General features: G+C 45.6%; 1 pseudogene; it reads left to right on the forward strand.

The window, feature by feature from the left end:
* Positions 1-5,210: 5,210 nt before the first annotated feature.
* Positions 5,211-7,078, forward strand: LOC101998297 (annotated as a pseudogene).
* The last annotated feature ends 697 nt before the right edge of the window (positions 7,079-7,775 follow it).

Below are 7,775 nucleotides of genomic sequence, written 5' to 3' on the forward strand. Positions count from 1 at the left end.
GGTCACCCAGGACAAATCACAGAGGCAAGAAGAGGAGGGAGGATCACAGCTGGAATTTCATGAGAAGGTTGGGATTTGTTTATGCCCATGACACCAGCTTGGAATTAACCTCTGTATTACTCATAAAGGCAAGGCTTCACGCAAGCTTAGTGTTGACATTTCAGGGACCGATTTCCCAAGACCTGTAATTTTCTTCACTGTGGTCCTATTGAGGCAATAGCAGAGTTCTGGACGTGAGAGTTATAGGATACACCATTATTAGTAGTGATGTTAGGGATAAAAACCTCTTGGAAGGAAGATTGTGGCTTCCCATTGATGAGCAAATTCGTGGCTGGAGAGGCTGAGGTTTGTCCTTGAATGGAAATGAGTATGTGAGGGGGACATGTTCAGGACATCTGGACCATCTGGAACAAACACAGCAAAGGCACATGTGATGTCAGCAAAGGGAAGGGCAATCCTGGTCTGCAGAAGGCCACACTATCTCTGTGAGCTGTGCTACAACCTCAGCTGAGCAGGTCCTACTCAGAGCTGGGGTGCAGATTAGTAGAAGAGTATTCATGCAGCAGGCATAAGTCCTGATCCATCTCGAGCACAGCACACAAACATCCCCACTGTACACTCATGTGTGCACTGAGCCTGAGTCTGAGCTGTCCCCTGTCTCCATCACACTGAGCCTCTCTAGGAAAGAGAAGTTCCTCCAGCCCATTCCAGCTCAGTGCATGTGCTTTGACTGAACCAAGAGGCCCTGTCCAGCCTACATATCTGTGTGGTGGGTCTGTATCACCAACCCAACGGGACCAAGTGTCCTAGCTCTAGCCCTCTGTATTTCAGCAGTTGTAGCCTGGATGAATCAGAAAATACTCGTAGGGAATGTTCAGAGTGAATGGGTCACTTTGGATAACACTAAGTTTCAGATTTCACACTCACAGGGTCCTGTGTCAGTTGTAACACTGGAAAAGTGAGAGTCCATTTGCTCTCTGACAGCTCAGCCTGTCACCTTCTGAGAAGCTTTGACCACTTACCCTCCATAGGTATACTGTATGCTGACTCTCAGGTTCATGCTTTCAGTCTGCCATCCTCACCCTCCATGGCTAGAACTGTCGCTTGTGATGGTGTGTGTGTGCAGATGGCAGAGATAGATGTAAGACCTCCTATCCTCACAAAGGCCTCTCTCATCAAGTGTTGGTCTCTGTAACCTCCATCCACAATCCATGGCTTTGACAAACAGGCAAAAGATGACTCACAGGCAGATGCAGGAAAACCTGAATGCTCAGAGATGGTGGGCCTCCTATGTGCATGGGAGGAGCAGTGTTTGCCATGTGTGAGCTGAGCTGCAGAGCTTGGTGATACAGACCTAGGATCTGGAGTCAGATGACCATTGTCTCTCCTGAATCCCGCTGACCTCCGGCTGCACTGACCTCCAGGGCTCACTCTGGGTCAGTGTGCTCCAAGGCTTTTCTGTACAAATCTGTCTTAGAAATGATAGATGGTGACACTTCCATTGTACTTCCACAACCGGACCTCATAAGTTAATGTTTGAACACACGCAAGCAAAGCACCCATACACATGAAAATAAAATAAGATGCTTTAATAAATAAATAAATAATTTTTTTAAGTTTTCCCCTTTAGACTGTCAGTTGGTGATTGCTGGAGGTAACCTGTGAGTTGTCACTTAAAGAATGTTAGGTGATTGATAAACATCTTTCGTGGTAGGCCATTACCGAGGATGATGAGACAGAGAAGAGAAGAACCTAGACAAACCAAATTATTGGCACAAATTAGTATATGAATGGGCATGCCCTTGGCCAAGCTCTTGCTTAAAGTTGTTTTTGTTTGAAATGTCAGAGAACACTTGTTTTAAATTTTTCAGGACAGCCAAGGCTGTTACACAGAGAGACCCTATCTTGAAGAGAGAGAGAAGAGAGAGAGAGAGAGAGAGAGAGAGAGAGAGAGAGAGAGAGAGAGAGAGAGAGAGAGAGAAGAAAGACTGGAAAGATAGCTCAGCAATTAATAGCAGTACAGCTCCTGAAGAGAAATGAATGGTATTTGGTTCCCAGCATCCACAGGATGGCTCAAAACAATCTGCAATTTCAGTTCCATGGAATCCAATGCCCTCTTCTGGCCTCCAAGGGCACTGCATGCTGATGGTGCATAATCATGCAGGCAAGACACCCATACACAGAAAAATACATTTTAAAATTCTTTAAAGAGCCTGACCTGTGGATGGATGTGGTGGCAAATGCACTTGAATGGCTGCAGCAGGAGGATGGCAGGCTCTAGGGTGAGATATTGTCAGAGAAAATTAAGTAAAACCTCAAAAATCTGCCACTGAAAAAAAACTAAACTGGGCTTCACGGGTTCCTGGGATCAATTGGTTTCATCTTCAAAATATCTAAACAATCTAATCTAAACCCTAGCACAGTGGTTGTCAGCCTTCTTAACACTGCGACCCTTTAATACAGTTCCTTATATTGTGGTGACCCTGCACTCAACCATAAAATTATTTTTGCTACTACTTCACATCTGTAATTTTGCTACTGTTATGAACTGTAACATAAATATCTAGCATGTGGGATATCCCATATGCAATCTCTGTGAAAGGATTGTTTGAACCCCCAAAGGGGTCATAACTCACAAGTTGAGAACCACTGCACTAGTGAACATGAACCACGGGAGGCCTTCATAATTAGGCTGCCCCTTTAGTGGCTACCTGCCTTCCTGCACACATCTACCTAGAACCTTCTCCTGTGCACTTCTCTCCCCATGCTGCCCTTTCACTGTCCCCTCACTTACCATAAGTCCCTTCACCTCCGTGATGACCTCCCACCCAACCTGTGAGGAACCAGATGGACCCAAGACTTCCTCAGAAGTCCTGATGAAAGGACAAAGGAGCTTTGGTCCTGAGTCCTCATCCAGGAGTGGGCTTGACAAGGCTAGTCTGAGGCCACAGCTGTGCCATACAGGACTCATTACATTTGAGAAAGCTTGTTACATTTTGCACCCAAATATCCAAACACAGGGCCTGAGGAAGCTAAATTGGGAGCTGGATGTGGCTTCCTAATCCCACAATCTCTCATGCAGGCCAGTGCTCACTGCTTACAGAAGTATTGCTCCTAGCCATTACCTATGGGCTTGAGCCAGCTGCCAGGGCCATGTGCTAAACATAACTGTCGGATGGACAGACTGGCCCTTCAAGGCTAGGCTCATGGAGTCAGAGAACATTGCAAACACACAGAAAGCCATGTCCAACACACACACAAAAAAAACTAAAATGGGGCCAGGCGGTGGTGGCGCATGCCTTTAATCCCAGCACTCGGGAGGTAGAGGCAGGCTGATCTCTGTGAGTTCGAGACCAGCCTGGTCTACAAGAGCTAGTTCCAGGACAGGCTCCAAAACCACAGAGAAACCCTGTCTCAAAAAAAAAAAAAAAACAGAACAAGAAAAAAAAAACTAAAATGGTACAGTATGTTTAAAGGTGCTTAGGTGCTGAAGAAAGAAAAGAAAATGCATATAGACAGTCATAGAAAAAATTTTGATCAAGGATGCTATTATGGGGCAGGCAAGAAACCTGGCACCACAGAAATTCCCAGGATTCCATAAGGATGACCACAGCTAAGACCCTAAGCAACAGAGGATAGGGTGCCTGAACTAACTTTGTCCTATAGTCAGATCAATGAGTATCTTAAATGTCCATAGAACCTTCATCCAGTAACTGATGGAAACAGAGACAGAGACCCTCAGTGGAGCACTGGGCTGAGCTCCCAAAGTTCAGTTGAAGAGTGGGAGGAGTGAGAATATGCACAAAGAGGTCAAGATCATGATGGGTTTACCCACTGAAACAGTTTACCTGAGCTAATGGGAGCTTACCAACTACAGTCAGACAGGGAAGTGGTACAGGAGAATTGTCTGTATTCTGTCAATCATATTTTGAATAAACGCTGATTGGCCAGGCAGGAAGTATAGGCAGGTCAACCAGACAGGAAATAGAAGTGTGGGATGAGAACAGGAAAATTGTAGGAAGGAAGAAGCCTATTCTTCCCAGTCCTGCCCAGACCACAGAAAAAGCAAGATGTAATCTGCCCAGCTGAAAGGTACTGAGCCACATGGTTAATGTAGATAAGAACAATGGGTTAATATAAGCTACAAGAGTTAAGAAGCCTGAGCTAATGGGTCAATCAGTTTTATAGCTTATGTAGATCTCTGTGTGATTTTCTTTGGGGCTTGCTGGCTGTGGGATACTGGGCAGGACAGAAACCCCAACAAGCAGGGCCCCCTCATGTTACAGGAAAGGAACAAGTATAAGACAAAACTAGACCCTCTGAATGTTGCTGACGGTAGCATGTCTGGGGCAGACTGCAGGGCCACTGGCAGTAGCACCAGATTTTATCTCTTCTATTTGTACAGGCCTTTTGGGAATACAGTCTCTTCGGATGGATACCTTTCTCAGCGTAGATATAGTAGGAAGGGCCTTGGACCTTCCCCAAAGCAATGTCCCTCACCCTCTCTGAGGAGTGGATGTGGGTGGGGGAGTAAATGGAGGGAATAGGAAAAGGGGAAGGAGTGGGAATTTGGATTGGGTATGTATAATAAAAAAAAGATAGTTTGTTTTCTTTTTAAAAAAAATAATAAGTAATAAAGGCATTTAATACTGGGAAGGAAGGAAAGAAGGAAGGAAGGAAGGAAGGAAGGAAGGAAGGAAGGAAGGAAGGAAGGAAGGAAGGAAGGAAGGAAGGAAGGAAGGAAGGACCCCAAGAGGGTCGCGACCCTCAGGTTGAGAACCACTACTTTAGTTGCTTCATTGTTTCTGCTCTAGTTCCTGCAATATTTTGTTAAAATGCTTGGAGAAGTTCTCACTTTCCCTCTAAATACCTGCCCATGGTTCCCTAAAGACAGGTCTGGACATTTAAAGACATGGGAACATGTAGATGAAAGTTTAAAGCCAGGGGCTGAGAGATGGCTCAGCAGTTAAGAGCACATCTGGATGTTCTTCCAGAGGACCCCGGTTCAATTCCCAGTACCCACAAGGCAGCTCATGGTTGTAACTCCAATACCAGTGGATCTGACACCCTCACAGAGACATGCAAGCAGGCAGAACACCAATGCACATAAAATAAATAAATCTGGTTGTCCTGTTTCCCACTATATAGACATTATCATTCTGCTCATCTCCTGCTCAATTGTGGACTATTTGTGTGTTCATTCAACAAAAATGGAGATCGAACAGTCAGAAGAAACTTTCCCCAACACTCAGGCCAGTGGTGAACTTGCTAAATGTCCTGCAGAAAATATGGAAGGAAAATAAGCCTTTGAAAGATCTAGAAAAGCAGATGAGATGGTTGAACCGCATATTTTGCTTCGAGCAAGAAAGCTGGGGCAGTGAGGGGAAAAGGAAGCAAGCTCACTAAACAGACTCCAGTGCCACTATTTCAGTCCCAGACAACAGTATGCACAGGCACACGCTGAGTCTCAGTGCTGATAGTAGGGCGATCAGAGAAATTCTGAACACAATCATCCCTGCCTTGGAAGAAGACCTGCAGTTGCCATCACCCACAGCAACCGTACAGCTCCCACTTGATTCTGATGTTGCCGGATGTGTTAGAAGACCTTGCTGGTCAGAGGTCACAGTAGATCATGGCCTGGCAGCTTATTCCAAAGCTCAGAGACATGGGGAGTCCCTCCCTGCCAGGAGACTTCCTGCTCTCTGCCTGCCCTTATCTGGGCCCAGAGGACTAATCTTACCTGAAATCTGTATCTAAGCCTGGATGCCTGATTTATCTTTAGCACAGTTTCCCTGCTAGAAGTGTTCCCTGCTGCACCTATGGTAACTAAGACTTGTACTTGGAGCTTTGCTATAGGACTCTGCTGCCACTATGAAGCCTTGTGATAGGACTGTGCCACTTAATACAAATTAGGGTTTGTCCCAGGGTCCCCAATCCTGTAGATTTCCTATACTCTAGAATAAAGTCAGGCTGATTCACCAAAGTTGTCTCCCAAAGGGCTGTCTCTATCCCATGCACAGCCATCTGAGCCCTGTTCCTTGTTTCTGCTCCCTCCACCCTTACAAACCAACTCACCAATGATCTGGAGAAAGAAGAACTATAGGAGTACTTATAGGAACACTATAAAGGGAATGACTTTTGACTGGGAGTTGAAATTGTTGATTCATCAGAGTCTGGCAGGAGAAATCATTGGTGTTGAAGGTGCTAAAACCAAAGCACTTTGAGAAAACACTCAGGCAACAACCGAGCTTTTCAGGGAATGCTGTCCTCATTCCATGGACGCTGTTGCTCTTATTGGAGGAATACCTGATAGGGCTTCAAGATGATCCTTGACCTTATATCTGAGTGTCCCATCAAAGGACATGCACAACCTTATGATCCCAATGTTTATGATGACACCTATGCTTATGGTGGTTTTATAATGAAGTTTGATGACCGCCCTGGATGTCCTGTGAGATTTCCCCTGTGGGGAAAGGGGATATCGGCAGAACACCTCCTGCTCGGCTGAGTGTCCCATGCCTCCTTCTAAAAGAGATTATGATGGTATGAGCCTTCATTGAGAATCTCCTCCACCTCCTCCTGGTCCTGGTGGCTTCAGTGGCAGCAGAGCTCAGAATCTTCCTCCTCCTCTACCACAGTCACTCAGAATGGGAGATGTAATGGCTTACAACGGAAGAGAAAGACCGGGAGACCGATATGATGGCAAGGTTGGGTTCAATGCTGATGAAACTTGGAACTGTGCAATTGACACATGAAGCCCATCAGAACGGCAAATGGCTTGTGAACCACAAGGTGTGGTTCTGGATATCATGATTCCTAGGCTCATTGGTGATCTTGGCAGACCTATTATTTCTACACAAGTAACTAGTCCCAAATATTTGGCTGAACCTATTATTGGCAAAGGTGGTCGTCGGATTAAACAAATCTGTCATGAGTCAGAGCATTGATCAAAGCTGATGAGCCTCCAGAAGAATCTGAAGATCAGATCATTACCATTACAAGAACACAGGACCAGATACAGAACACACAGTGTTTGCTGTGGAGCAGTGTGAAGCAGTGTTCTGGAAAGTTTTTCTAAGGCTAGTGAAGAACTGAAGGAGTCTTGAACCGTCTGCTTGTTTTGTTTTGAATACTCTTCTGTTCCCCTGCTTCATAAATATTCTGCATCTGAGGTGTACTGAAATTGTTGCTGTTCACCAGATGTAATGTTTCAGTTCCTTACAAACAAACAGAGTTGGGGGGGCATGCAAAAACTAACGCTGACATTTTGAGACATCAGCAGAGTGAGTGAATTTTATTTTTTGCTCATTGTTGGTGATTTTTTAAAAAAAAAAATTCCCCCATGTAATTATTGTGAACACCTTGCTTTATGATCATGCTTTATAACATGGGGTGGGGGAGGGGGCAGCAAGGGAAGTGTTTGGTTGAACGCTTCACCCAGCCCCTAGCATCCACTTGTCTGGGAGTCTGGAATGTTTGGGTGGAAAGTTCCATTCCAGGCCTCCTCCTCTGGGAGTTGCCTCAGTCCAGACTCCACCTTGGAGAAAGCCTGCCAAACAGTGACCCCTCCCCAGAAAGAGTCAAAAACACTCCCACAGGCTGTTTAAACTGCCCCCCAGAGAATGAACTCGTGGCTTTCCCAGTCTTCCCGTCTCCATCCCTGGGGGCCCTGGAAGGGGAGCACTGGCATCCATTAAACCTGGGCTTTTTCTAATTCGGTTTGATTTGGTCTTATTTGGATTATTGTGTCGGTGGAGAGGCTTATCAGGACGTAA

This window comes from Microtus ochrogaster, unplaced genomic scaffold (genome assembly GCF_000317375.1).
Source record: "Microtus ochrogaster isolate Prairie Vole_2 unplaced genomic scaffold, MicOch1.0 UNK74, whole genome shotgun sequence".
Lineage (NCBI taxonomy): Eukaryota > Metazoa > Chordata > Mammalia > Rodentia > Cricetidae > Microtus > Microtus ochrogaster.